This window comes from Danio rerio, chromosome 9 (assembly GCF_052040795.2).
Source record: "Danio rerio strain M-AB ecotype USA chromosome 9, GRCz13ab, whole genome shotgun sequence".
In the NCBI taxonomy this organism is placed as follows: domain Eukaryota; kingdom Metazoa; phylum Chordata; class Actinopteri; order Cypriniformes; family Danionidae; genus Danio; species Danio rerio.
The window spans coordinates 45,155,001-45,170,200 of record NC_141029.1 but is presented as its reverse complement, the minus strand read 5'-3'; the positions used below and the strand labels follow the sequence as shown (position 1 = coordinate 45,170,200).

The 15,200-nt window shown below is 35.9% G+C and overlaps 1 protein-coding gene across 17 annotated transcripts in view; it reads left to right on the top strand.

The window, feature by feature from the left end:
- Positions 1 to 15,200, top strand: part of znf385b (zinc finger protein 385B) — a 299,871-nt gene that overhangs the window by 236,406 nt on the left and 48,265 nt on the right. The gene's annotated exons all lie outside the window — the stretch shown is intronic.

The following is a 15,200-nucleotide window of genomic DNA, read 5'->3' as shown; positions in this document are numbered from 1 at the left end:
AAAGAGCACTGGTCGCTCACTTACCAAATCTGTAGAGACAGGACAATCCACAGCAACTAGAGCCGCGTCTTTATTAAGAGGAGACTACAAGCGAATCCGGATCTCAGCGTTTGCAGATGAGAGCAGCTCTCAGGTAAACAATTATCCTCCTTAGACACGCAAGTTATTGTTGTCGCGCGTCGCGTACACTGTTAATCCACACGTGAGTCCAGCTGCGCTCTCACAGAGAGAAAATGAAAACAAAACTTAACGGCAGCAAACTATAAAAGCAACACTTCATGCTTGTTTTGCCAATACAACGTGGCGTCTCTGCCGTCTACACTCTGACAGTAATGAATATTAATGAAGTTGCACAATAGAGCGCGCTGATTGGTTTGAACCAAGCCTTACTCATGCATTAATGCAACACACTGTAAGACGTAATAAGACTCACTCTGGCACAGACGTCCAGTCTGCACGCTGGAATACAACGCTATTATGTCATGACCGTGACGCAGCTTCAAAAATTCGTTTCAAACCGGAAGTACGAATTTGCTTGAAATAACGCAAAAACAACCAATTTACACTTTTTAGTGAAATATAGGTGTCCTAATAGTGTTTTTAGCAGTGTGGGACACATATATGACTGTCAACAGCTCAAAAAATGTGTTTTGGTGTTTCGTGATCCTTTAAGCATACTCGAGTGATGTCAGTGTCATGGTTGCCTCGTTACATGTGTTTGGAGCTTCATCACTTAGATTTACAGTTTCCATTTGCGTATCAATTTAGTCAAATGAATTAAGTTGAATAAATTGTTTTACCTGGAAAACTAGTTTTGCGCATGCTTAAGTGATGTCATTGATGTTTCGGTTGCCTCATTACCTGTGTTTGGAGCTTCATCGCATCAATTCGCACTTTTCATTTGCAAATCAATTTAGTCTAACTAATTGAGCCTAATTAAATTGTTTTACCTAGAGAACTAGTTCTGCGCATACTCAAGTAACGTTGTTGTTGTAACGGTTGCCTCATTGTGTGTGTTTGGAGCTTTGTTGCAAAGATTAGCAATTTCCATTTTCGATTCATTGTAGTCAAATTAATTGAGTCGAATTAATTGTTTTACCTGGAGAACTACTTCTGTGCATGTTCAAGTGATGTCATTTTTGTTGTTACGGTTGCATCGTTGTGTGTGTTTGGAGCTTTGTTGCGTAGATTCGCAACTTCTGTTTGCGAATCAATTGAGTCGGTTAATTGAGTCAAATCAATTGTTTTACCTGGAGATCTAGTTCTGCACATGCCTAAGCGACATCGTTATTGTTGTTGTTACGGTTGCCTCGTTGCATGTGTTTGGAGCTTAGTCACATAGATTCGCAATTACCATTTGCGAATCAATTGAGTTGAATTAATTGAGTCAGATACATTTTTTTACCTGGAAAATTTGTTCTGCGCATGCTCGAGTGATATCTTTGTTGTTATGATTTCCTTGTTGCGTGTGTTTGAAGCTTTGTCACGTAGATTCACAATTTTCTCTTTGCAAATCAATTTAGTCTAGTTAACTGAGTAGAAATGATTGTTTTACCTGGAGTATTAGTTCTACACATGCTCAAGTGACATTATTGTTGTTACGGTGTTTGGAGCTTCATTGCATAGATTTGCAGTTTCCATTTTTTATCATAAAATATATCCCCATTCGATACTATTTGACTTTTCTACTGAGGTTGAACGAACTCTTATGTGTGTGTATACAAAATAAAAATATATAATAAACATGCATGTGTTATGTCAAAACAAACTTTTATTTTGAATGTGACTAATTGTGATAAATTTATAGCACTAAAAATCAAAACTACTAAAAAGTCAAAAAATGAAAACAGGAAATATTAGAATAAAAACTGATCCAAAAATTAATTAAAATCTAGCATTGCTCTGGAGCAAAGGTGATAAAATCAGTGTATTAGAGACAGAAACAGAACATTAAATTTAGCAACATCATAATCAATGATATTAAAAACACACTTGAACAGACTCACAAAATTGACAAAATTAATATGCTTTATGGCTGGTTTTACATTTACAATGTACTACTTAAACATTTAACATTAACTAAAAAAACTTAAAGTCTTGTTTTGTGTGTGTTTCAGGTAGTTACTGTACAGATGCAACATTTCTAATATGATGTCATTTTAAATTGTGCTAAAGTAATGCTCAACAGTACATGTCAGAGAATTTGAGAATCCAGTGTCTGGATTATTTGAAGGATGGAGTTATGGAGGAGAGGATGTTTTGTGTCCAGTGTTTTGTGGAGCTGTGTGGCAGAGCTGTGTGGAACCGCATTAGTGACCCACAGAGGTCATGAATGGATGGCTGCTATAGTTCACTCTACCGTCCCCTAATCAGATAGAGAGGACTGTACTCTTGTCCAAGGACAAAATGGCATCAGCCACATGAAAAAAGTTTCAGTGCTCTGAGGTCCAGTTCATCTCAACTCACAATTACTGCATAAAGTAGCATGGTGTGACTGACAGAGATGAACTGATGGCACTGATGCCATCATTGTGTAGTTTCAGTCAAACAGATTAGTCATTTTAATTTGAAATGTTTATACTTTCTAGGCACATTTGCTTCCAAATATTTCCAATAATATCAAATATAACAAAGATTATGTATTAGTAATAGTATGGGAAACTTTTTCTTTTATATACTGTATAATACAATAGTTTTGCCAGGAAATTCAGAACCCTGCTGACAATATTACATGTTTAGATGATAAAAGTTAGGGTAGTTTAGACGCATGTAACAGCAGTCACTACAGAATCCACATTAGAGGGCTATGGTTTTCCATGTGTTCCATCTTACAGACCATGTTTTTCATATTTAACATTACTGAATGCAAAAAAGCCCAATAACAGCATTATTATTATTAAAATTATATTAAATTTTTTTATTTAATGTGTTTATAACATTACATAATTATTATTATTATTATTAATAATAATAATATATATTTTTATATTTTATTTAATGTATTTATGATAATAATATTATTATTTGATGTATTTATAATATTATTACTATTGTTATTACTATTCTTATTATTAGCAATATTATTTAATGCATTTACAATCCTATTATTATTATTATTGTTATTAATATTGTTATTAATATTTTTAATGTATTTATAATAGTATTATTATTATTATTATTATTATTATTTAATGTATTTATAATAGTCTTATTACTATTATTATTATTATTATTATTATTATTATTATTATTATTATTATTATTATTATTATTATTATTATTATTATTGTTTAATGTATTTACAATATTATTATTAATATTATTAATGTATTTGTAATAATATTATTACTATTGTTGTTGTTGTTATTATTATTTAATTATTATTACTATTATTATTATTATTTAATGTATCTCTAACGTTACATTATTATTATTATTAAATGCTATAATTTTTTTAATAATTGTGGTATAAGCTAACTAATATTTTATTAAGTAAAGCTGACAAAATGAACACAGATATTGGCTGTCAGTAGTTGAATGGCAGAGCACAGGGTCTTGCAGACCTCCACTAATCCAGTGGTTTAATTGCTGTCACAGAAAAAACAGGGCCGGAGATGTCATTAGGGGAAACATCCTGCTGGTTAACTTGGAATTCAAAACATGCATCTTTAGTTAAATAAAGTCAAGACTCTGGAAGTAATCCATCCGGCTTGAAGGGTTACTGTCATAAATTCTTAATGGAACGAGTTCATACAAACCCTTATCAGGAGTGAACAGAATTTGTTGTGTCGTGCTGACTCCTGTTTACCCAAGCTCATCAGTTATTCAGAGCTAATCAGCCTGAGATGTGAGGATCAGCAGGCAGGGTGACAGCGAGCGAGCGAGTGCGCGCGCGTGTGTGTGTGTGTGTGTGTGTGTGTGTGCGTGTGCGGGTGCGTGTGCGTGTGTGTGTGCGTGTGCTTGTGCGTGTGCGTGTTGGAGAGAGAAAGAGAGGTGTTGCTTTGAGAATAGACTTCGACTTCATGGCTGCAGAAACACACAACACGACTCTCTTTACACTGGACTCCTCTCTTGGTTGTGATTTTACGCTAAAGTGCACAATGGATATCCTCCATTTACTCCAGGTAAAATATGCCAGGATTTTGCCAGGATTACTAATTAATTAGTACCTGTACTGTAGGTTTCAATTATGGTTCAGAATGTTAAAATGCTGTTTTTAATTTATTTTTACTCTTGCACTGAGCCATAAATCTTCACTTCACTTTGCAGTTTCATTCATTTCTAAATGTAGATTTTTTTTTTATTTTAATACATAATATGGCTTATATTGTACATACATTTTATTCTACAAAATATTATTCTTTCAACAATATGGTGCAATAAATATATGGGGTTATAAGTTTTATGGGGTGGACCATAATTGTTTTATGTTCAATCCACTTAAATTTGTAAATACTACTAAGGTAGTTCCTACTACTACTACAGATGATTCCTCCATGTTGTCCAGCATTTTTTTACTGTGTAGGGACGTATTTTAAATAATCAATTTAAAGGGGTAGTTCACAGGGAAATTCTGCCATGAAACTCTGCGCGCAGACTGATCCTTAAGGCTAGATAAAATCTGCAGACATTTTTTGCTATTTCTGCTCAGATTATTCTAAAAAATATGTGGATTTACAGTTGAAGTCAGAATTATTAGCCCCCTTTTGATTTTTTTTTTTCTTTTTTAAATATTTCCCAAATGATTTTTAACAGAGCAAGGAAATTTTCACAGTATGTCTGATAATATTTTTTCTTCTGGAGAAAGTCTTATTTGTTTTATTTTGGCTAGAAAAAAGCAGTTTTTAATTTTTTAAAAACCATTTTTGGGACAAAATTATTAGCTCCTTTAGGCTATTTTTTCCCCAATAATCTACAGAACAAACCACCATTATACAGCAACTTGCCTAATTGCCCTAACCTGTCTAGTTAACCTAATTAACCTAGTTAAGCCTTTAAATGTCACTTTAAGCTGTATAGAAGGGTCTTGAAAAATATCAAGTAAAATATTATTTACTGTCATCATGTCAAAGAGAAAATAAATTCGTTTTTAGAAATAAGTTTTTAAAACTATTATACTTAGAAATGTGCTGAAACAATCTTCCATCCATTAGCAGAAATTGGGGAAAAAATAAACAGGGGGGCTAATAATTCAGGGGGGTTATTAATTCTGACTTCAACTGTATGTGTAATGATTTTGGGTGTATCATAACTAAAAACATAATATATTAAATAAAAAACAATACCTTTTAAACTTTTATTTGATGCTTACAGTGTGAATCCTATTAGATCCGTTTATTTGCTCTCTCATATAATATATCTACCATATATCTACTAAAAGACAGAAATGATTACTTTACAAACTGTATTGTAAGTAAATCATTTACACATTTTCATAGAAGTCTGAAATTAATTTAAAAACAGAATAAATATAAATTTACACACCTTTAAACAACTAAATAAATAGACTCAATGATGGGCTGAATCTGTAGATTTCTGCGTGTGCAGATTCTGTGTGGGGCTACTGATAGGTCACCTTAACTTCATGGCTCAGGAGATTGGTTGCTGCCACCTTGGCAGCCAATGAGCTTGCTCCTTATTAGTTTAAAGGCTCCCCGTTGTTTTACACTGTTAAGCTGTGGCGTGTTTTCGGAGACCCTCCTCCACCCCAGCTCCACCTGTGTTAGATCTGCTATGGGGGTTACATATGTTATGTTTGCAGCAGCAGTGTTATATATTCTCAGACAGCATGTCTGTGTATATACTGGCAGTAGCAGCTCTCGGTTCTTACTCTGCCATAATAATCAAAGCAGTAGCATAGCAGATCTGTACCGTCAAGACCAAATACATCAACATTGCCATATACAGTATAATTATTCATTACCATATAAATCCTGAGACTGTAGAGAACATGCAATCTCCACACAGAAATGCCAGCTGACCCAGCCGGGGTTCGAACCAGCAACCTTCCTGCTGTGAGGAAACTGTGCAACCCACTGCGCCACCACGACGCCCACTCTGCTAATATTACTCACTTTAAATTAAGTCAACTAATCGCTTTTTACTGTGTGTAGTTGTAAAACCATTTGCAATGCAAGTCAATAGTTACAGTTTTCCAACATTATTCAGCATATCTACTTTTGTATCCAACAGATTAAAAAAGATGAGTAAATGATGGCAGAATTTTCTTCTTAGTGTGAACTATCCCTTTAAATCAGTTTTTTTTTTCCTGGTGAGCTGTGAAATGCTATCCTGCTGTGCCGAGTGTGTGAAATGGTTAAATGAGTTGGAGGTGAACTCAGAAGTCAGCTCCCTCGTGCCAGGGTTTCATGCATGGCTTCGAGAAGTAGTGAAACACTGTGCGTAATCCTATTGGACGCTGCACAGCACATTTTTTAGAGCTTGTTAAATTTTGTCCGTTTATTTTCTTGTCTCATTAAATGCTCAGATGCATGAGCTTATATTTGGGACACTGTATGAAGGGGAATGTGCGCACAGTGAGAGACACTAAAAGATCCTCACCTATATTTTTAGTCATTGCTGTATAACTGTGTAATTGAAGCTATGCTTGCTTCTGGGGTGTTTTTGTCATTAAAATTGAAAGTATTTCATATATAAATGAAATCCACAGGGATGCGACATGCTGTTACAATTGTTATTCACTGAAAAGATTCTCTTTGGTCCTGTTGTCAATGATCATTCTCCATTCTACTTGCAATACTGTTCAACTGTGTGTGTATGCATGTGTGTGAATATATATGCGTTTACTGCTGAAAATAGTATCCCTTCTGTGAAATTTTTGTGAAAGTGATGTTTAGTGGAGCAAGGAAATTGTTTGGTCTTCTGGGGAGAGTTTTATTTTCTTCAGTTTGGCTGGAATAAAAACATTTTTATTATGAAAATAATTTGTAAGATAAAAATTAATTACCCTCTTAACATTAGTTTTTTTTCCGATTGGCTACAGAACAAACCACTGTTGTCCAATCACTTGCTAATTAACCCAACTTGCCCAGTTAACTTAGTTAAGCCTAATTTGCACTTTTAGATCAATTCTAATATCTTGCCAAATAATTAGGCATATACTTTCTGGCCACTTTATTAGGTACACCTTACTAGGACCTGGTTGAACCCCCTTTTGCCTTTAGAACTGTCTCAATCCTTCGTGGCATAGATTTAACAAAGTACTAGAAATGTTCCTCAGATATTTTGGTCCATATTGACTTGAAAGCATCACACAGTTGTTGCAAATTTGTCAGCTGCACATCCATGATGCGAATCTCCCATTCTACATCCCAAAGGTCTCTATTGGATTGAGTTCGGGTGACTGTGGAGGCCATTTGAGTACAGTGAATTGTTATGTTGAAGAAACCAGTCTGAGATAATCAATGCTTTAGGACATGGCACATTATTCTGCTGGAAGTAGCCATCAGAAGATGTGTACAGTGTGGTCATAAAAGAAATTGGTGCTCAATTGGTGCTAATGAGCCTAAAGTGTGCCAAGAAAATATCCTCCACACTATTATACCACCACCACCACCACCACCAGCCATTCTGACCCTACTATTTAAATGTCACAGCAGAAATCGAGACTCATTAGACCAGGCAATGTTTTTTTTAATCTTCTATTGTCCAATTTTGGTGAGCCTGCTTGAATTGTATCTTTGGTTTCCTGTTCTTAGCTGACACAAGTGGCACCCAGTGTGGTCTTCTGCTGTTGTAGCCCATCCACCTCAAGGTTGGACGTGTTGTGCGTTCAGAGATGCTCTTCTGCATACCTTGAGTGTTTATTTGAGTTACTGTTGCCTTTCTATTAGCTGGAACCAGTCTGGCCATTCTCCTTTCACCTCTCACATCAACAAGGCATTTGCTCTCAAAGAACTGCCGCTCACTGAATATTTTCCTTTGTTTCTCTTGTTGCTGATTTAAAATTTGCATTAACAATCAACTGGACAGGTGTACCTAATAAAGTGGCTGGTGAATGTATTATGCATCATTATTATCATCATGGCAAAGACAAAATAAAGGAGATCATTAGCTGTAAAAATGAGTTATTAAAACTATTATGTTTAAGAATGTTGAAAAAAAAATCATCTCTGCGTTTAACAGCACTTTAACATTTGTCTTTAACTTTAAATATGAACTTTATGAAAAATACTGAGATTTTCTTTTCAATCAAATCTTCGTTTATGATCTATAGCTTTTGTTATAGGTTAACCTCAACCTTTAAATGCATTTTATGTTGTGTCCAATAAATATTTGCTAAAAAAATTATTATTGTAAATGGTCAGCCAAATTTGATGTCCCTTAAAATTGTGATTAATTCACTTAATCATCATGTAAGCAATCGTTTAACTTAAATAATAATCCAAGCCATCATCCAAGTATAGATAACAAAAAAAGTTATTTTAAATCGCAGCAATTTTTCAAAGTATTCATATATTGCTGTACTTTAAATAAATGCAGTCAAGATGAGATTTACAACTCCCAAACTTAGGAACATTAGCGTTTATGATCTGCTGCTTCACATATTTCTTTATCTTTTTTGACAGTCCCTATGAACTACTAGTAAATGGGATGAATAAAAACCTAAAAATGTCCTTTTATGTCTTAAAGAAAGAAACTGACAGAGTTTTTACCTTCAGGTGAACTATAACTTGTTTGTGTTTTGTTTTTGCTTCTTTTTTTCAAATCATCAGTCAAAAAGACTACCTTCGTCACACAAAAGACAGCAGACACATATTTATTTATGTTTTTAAAAGAGCAACTCTTCTAAACTCCAACAGATCTATTTCAATCTTTAAATAAAATTGTGTTCATCTGATTTCAAAAAATGCCTGTGAATGTTAAAGCCAAGCCTACGCATATAACTATTCTGGGGTTGAAATAATGAAATGTATTTGCTGTGTCATTTTGCTGTCACATTATCAGCACTCATGACTTAATTGGAGAAAATGAGCGCATATTTGTAAAGGTTTATGAAAGGCTCCGTTTGCTTGCTTTTCAATTTGTTTGCTTATTAAAAGGATAACTGGATGGCAAAACTTCAGACAATGCAATTGATCAGCTCTACAAAGGTTTCTCGGATGCTCTTCTGTGCTGGTGTGCTGTAGTGTTCACGTTTGCGTTTCTGTTTTCATCCTCTTTAGTCGAGGTTTCTATTTTTATAGAGTACAGAAAGGCGAAATTCATGACTTTACTAATAAAGAAAGCATAACAGCTGGCTTGGATAGCACATCTGTAAACAATAGGCATGATTTCAATGGTAAAAAAAAACAACAACTGTAAAAATGCTACAGAAAAAATTCTGATAATTGGTTAACATTAAGTTTACTTACGGTGAATAAATAATGGCTCGTGTGTTAAAGGTTTTTAATGCACGGTGTGGAGGTAAAGGAATGTGGTCGCCTCTTTGAAGAGATGCAAGAGTTCTAGAGTGCACTGATATCCAGTGGCAGGTCCTGAGATGGTCTGGCTGAAGTAAAGCTTCTCTCGGGGAGCTGTTCGCAGAGCTGTCGCTGACTGCCTGGTGTCCGAAGCAAGTGTTTAAAGGCGTAAACTGCTGATTTGGCTTTAAAATAACTACATTTTTGCTTGAAAAACTCTTAAAACTTGATTTTGTGTCATAGTAAATGAGCATTTTTTCTAATTTTGTGCATGTTCTGTCCACCATTAACCATCCTCATCAGTTTCCTCAAAGTCCCTTTGAGGCAAGTCATTTCAATCGCCCGCCATCTTTGAAACGCCAGTATGCTCAGACATTCTGTCTGAATAGGAAAGCATTAAATTCTCCAAAACTGTTAGCAAAGCTTATGCTTACATTACATATTTGGATTCACCAATAAACTTAAACAACAACTGTGTCATCAGTCCCGTTTCTAAACGTCTAAATCAAACACAACCAGTATAATTTCATGTTGGCCAAGCTAATGTGCATGCACACTCGAAAGGAACAAAATCACGACAACAACCTCCTTTATGGCCATTCTACATAATATCATCCTCTAGATAATGATCGTCTGATCGCACTACTCTTCTGCAGTAATTCACAACTTGGTCTTAATGGCAAATCTCCTCTAAAAATAGCAGTGCATCTCCTCTAAATCTCCTCTAAAAATAAAACTGTTAACAGGTTTGTGGGTGTTTGAGTAATTGCTGTCAAGTGATGTGCATTTGACAGGGTGGATTGTACCTTGTGTTTGTTTCATACAGATTACAAAACCAAAAAACTTGTTTTCAAGTGCACTTGGTTCATAGTACAGAGTTCAAGCTTTATGTGGATATACTTCTTATGTCTGTGAAGCAAGTATTCGCTGAGATTCCAGCACGTTTGTTGACCACCAAACTGTCGTAAAAGCAAACGTCTGGTCTGATCTTTTCCCAAGGAGAATCATCAGTCTATATCAGTGGTCACCAAACTTGTTCCTGGAGGGCCTGTGTCCTGCAGGCAAGTTGGAGCTAAACCCTGAAGGAACACCGGCCCTCCTGGACCGAGATTGGTGTCTTCTGGTCTATATCAATTGATGATTGGCTCCTGTACTAGTTGGTGGGGCTTCATTCGCCATATTGACCGTTACACTTTTCCCCAATTCAAAACTATACGACTGACATGTATTGTGTATTCTATAGTCTTTGGTTACCTGTGCAGAGCATGTAAGTTGCTATGGTAATTACTCATGTTTTGGGAGAGGCGCATTTATTTCGAACTGTGATCAAAACTGACTGGAACTAGCTCTGCATTTCATTGAATAAAATGCACACCCTTCAGCCAATCAGAATCAAGAATTTCAACAGACCATGGAATAACTGTAAATTGACTTCCTCAGAACTCCCTGCATGACACTTCAGTTTTTTTTTACTGAAATTGACTATGGTTCATTTTAGTTTTATATGTGTCCGCATGGTGTTTAGTAGATGTGTGAATAAAACCTAGGACCTTCTATATATTGGTATGTTTCCCTGCTTGTGGGAAAAGTTGTTTGTGATGAGCTTTGGTTTATCATACACTGTAAAAAAATATGTTATTTACAGTTTCTGTATTTTGTAACCTTGGGACCTTGATCTCTGCTTTGTCGACTTTTGATGTTGAAAATTTAACTGTACGTGTTAATAAAGTGACTTTTATTGACATTTTTAGTGAAATAATATAATATATATAAGAAATAATATAGAGAGAAATAGAAGAAAATGTACTGGCAGTTTATTACAAGGTTTTTGGACTGTAATATACAACACCAATCCAGACAGTATCATTCACTTTAACAGTTCAACAAACCCTCGAGTACTTTTATTTGAGATTTTAACAGATTTGTGTGTGTTGAGCATCAGTTTAGGCAATGTTAGCACCTGTCAGCTTTAATTATGGGGAAAACTGGATAACTTTGAGCTTTTGTCTGCTGATTTCATCTTCTGGGTTTAAAATAATTTTGGGGCGGGATCAAAATCAGTGATGTAGTGCGAATCTGCTAGTGGAGTGGTGACGTGTTGGTTTGTCATTATTATTCATAGCCAAGTTTCTTATCCTATGAGAAGACCCTGCTTCTTAATTATTGATGAGAGCACATGCTTTCCGAAGGCAAGGCAGACCTGGCAAGCTGTAAGACCCAATGACTGGGTAAGACTAAGTCTGCGGAGTTCGCGTACGGCACACAGTATTTAGCCATTCATGATAGGTTGTAAGTGTTTGTTTCCATGATCCACGGGGTTTATTGCATGTTTTTCCCTGCGATGCTGTCAGGGCCAATACAGCAAAGCTGTTTGTTTGCTGCAAGCATTTATGTCAGAAGAGCTGTACAAGAATTGGAGAATGGCGAACCTGGTCTTTCATCAGTTGAGTTCGTTACATTCAGACACATCGCCTATATCAGTGCTGCTGTGTTCACACCTATGTTTAAAATCCTCCGGATTACTGGCAGGGTTAATGGTTGGAATAGACAGGGCAAGAGACCTGCTGCACTGCTATCCATTGTGTCAGCATTCAGACCTGGGGTTCAGAAGGAGAGAAGTCCTCCTCATTTATAGTTTTTATATGAACATGATTATTAATAATAATACATTTTATTTATATTGCGCTTTTCTCAGACTCAAAGAATTGAGTCAGATTATCTTCAAATGATATATCAAATTGGGGTTATCTGTATGTAAATACGAATAACAAATGTACGAATAACAAATGTAGCAGGGCATTAAATTACTTACCTTTTATTCCTTGCATTTGATCTTTGTAAACTATAAAATCATGCGTCTCCTCGCGGTTTGTGTTGTGAGCCAACTGACAGTTGTTCGCTCCCCTCTTTCTCCCCTGCTCTGCCGGCCACACCCACTCCTCCCTCTGCGCCCATTATGATGGATTTTTAAAAGATTCTAAGGTAGCCCCTATGCTGAATTCAGTGACTGGTGCACCTCTCCCCAGTGCTACTGTGAAGGCTGTCAAATCAGTGTGTGTGTGTGTGCGTGCGTGCGTGTGCGGTGACAGTCCTCATACGCGCTCGTTATAATCAATATGAATATTCCGATCAAACTGAATACAATCTTACATCCACAACACATGGCAAGCAAGGCGTTGATAATAACAAATAATCATATTAGATTACAAACAACCCAACAGGTTGTTAAGCATGTGTGCATCGCTGCTGTTATGTTTACACATGTAATATTTTTTCCTGAGGCGATCTAAAGCAAAATATGCAATGGCAATCAATCAAACATATCTACAATGATGAGGAACGTGGTTACTTACTGAGTTATTAACACACAGCAATACCACACGAAGAAAGGACGGACTTTGAAGGAATAAACAATGTGAGGAAATCCATTATAGTGCACTGGATAAGTCTGAACAAGTTCTGCCCACGCATGCGCGAGGCAGGCAGTTCTGTACAATTGCGTATTTATCAGCTTAAAGATATTTGACTAATTTAGCCATGGGATTGATAACGATAATCTTTAAAATAGCATTTGTCTGCATTTATCGGCCGATATTATGGCCACCAATATATCGTGCATCCCTAACATGTACTGTACATACTACTGTAAATGGCTGGGGTCAGATTGTGTTATGGTTAGTTACATGTGATTATGCATAATTATTTGTAACTTCTATAGAAAGTGCATGTAACCTGTTTAAGTGCATGAAACTATGTGACCTCAAATTAAAGCGTTACCAAAAATCCTTAGCTACTGTTCACCACTGAGTTTAAGCTTCACTTGTCACGCTTTATTTGGCTGAAGGTTGCAGGCTTGCCTTCTGTAGACTTTGAGCAAGGCTGCCATTAATTCTCACCATTAAACAGCTGTCTTGCCTGCAGCTTGGCATCCTTATTGCTCTCATTTTCACCTAGTGTTCAGGGTCATGAAGGCTGAATAATGGAGAGGACACTCTGTGTGGGGCTGATTCACATCTTTATAACTCTCTGCTTTTCTCTCCTTCTCTTTGTCTTTACAAATGATACTTTTTGCTTTAAACTGTGGCACATTCATCACCGTGACTTCATCATGAATATAGCACAGCTGTCTACCACTGTTACTAGCTAATGACTTGGGATGAGGGGATGGCAGCTTCACTGTTTTATTCATGTTTTTTTTTTTTGTCACTTTGAATTAACACCAAACCTTCATGCGCACAGAAACACAAGTGCTTACATCCTGCAAATGCATCACAGTTGAAGCAGATGTTGAGCAGGAATGAAGATTCAAAGCTTGTTCTACTTTTCACAAAATTCAGCTCACTGACTGACCAGGTTAACAACATTAACTTGGACTCCAGATGAAGATCTTTAAATATATATATATATATATATATATATATATATATATATATATATATATATATATATATATATATATATATATATAAAGCTTACTTCTATATGCACACTGATTGATTTGTTTAGGTAATGTACTTTTCTTTAGTTGAGGAACTTTTAGTTCTGTATTTCTCAGCATTTGGTTAATAAAGTCTTCTAGTGCAATCTAGTAATCTTGTATTAATAAACAAACTAAAATTGAATTAACTGAATTTCTAAAATGGTCATTTTAGTAGTAATTTGATATAATATATTAATTGTGTATTGTGATTTTTTTCTTTCTTTCTTTTTTTGGTTGGTTAGGTATTTGTTATTTTTTTTGTTTGTTTTTTGTTAGGTGTTTGTTTGTTTGTTTGTTTGTTTGTTTGTTTGTTAGGCATTTATTTGGTTGGTTTGTTAGTTTGATAGGTGTTTGGTTGGTTTGTAAGTTGTTTGTTTGATTGATTGGTCGGTTAGGTATTTGGTTGGTTGGTTGGTTGGTTGGTTGGTTTGATTAGGTGTTTGTTTGATTGGTTGGTTATGTGTTTGTTTGTTTGTTTGTTTGTTTGTTTGTTTGTTTGGTTGGTTGGTTGGTTTGTTGGTTGGTTTGTTGGTTGGTTTGTTGGTTAGGTGTTTAATTGGTTGGTTGGTTGGTTGGTTAGGTGTTTGTTTGGCTGGTTGGTTGATTGCCTGGTTATGTGTTTGTTTGATTGTTTGTTTAGTTGGTTGCTTGGTTGATTGGGTGCTTGTTTGATTGGTTTGCTAGGTGTTTGTTTGGTCGTTTGTTTGTTTGTTTGTTTGTTTGTTGGCTGGTTGGTTGGTTAGTTGGTTGTTTAGGTGTTTGTTTGTTTGTTTGTTTGTTTGTTTGTTTGGTTAGGTGTTTGTTTGTTTGTTTGTTTGTTTGGTTGGTTGGTTAGGTGTTTTCGTAGTTATGAAAGACACTTATGCTCTTCAAGACTGCATTTATTTGGTCAATTTATATTTGTGTATGTGTGCGTGTGTAAGTGTGTGTGCGCGAGTGTGTGCGCGAGTGTGTGTGCGAGTGTGTGTGCGAGTGTGTGTGCGAGTGTGTGTGCGAGTGTGTGTGCGTGTGTGTGTGCGTGTGCGTGTGTGTGTGTGCGTGTGTGTGTGCGTGTGCGTGTGCGTGTGCGTGTGCGTGCGTGTGTGTGTGCGTGTGTGTGTGCGTGTGTGTGTGTGTGTGCGTGTGTGTGTGCGTGTGTGTGTGCGTGTGTGTATGTGTGTGTGTATGTGTGTGTGTGTGTGTGTGTGTGTGTGTGTGTGTGTGTGTGTGTGTGTGTGTGACAAAATTTAGTGAAAGTTAAATTATTTTCAAATATTTTCTATGTGGTGTTTAACAGAGTTTTTTTTTCAACATTTTAT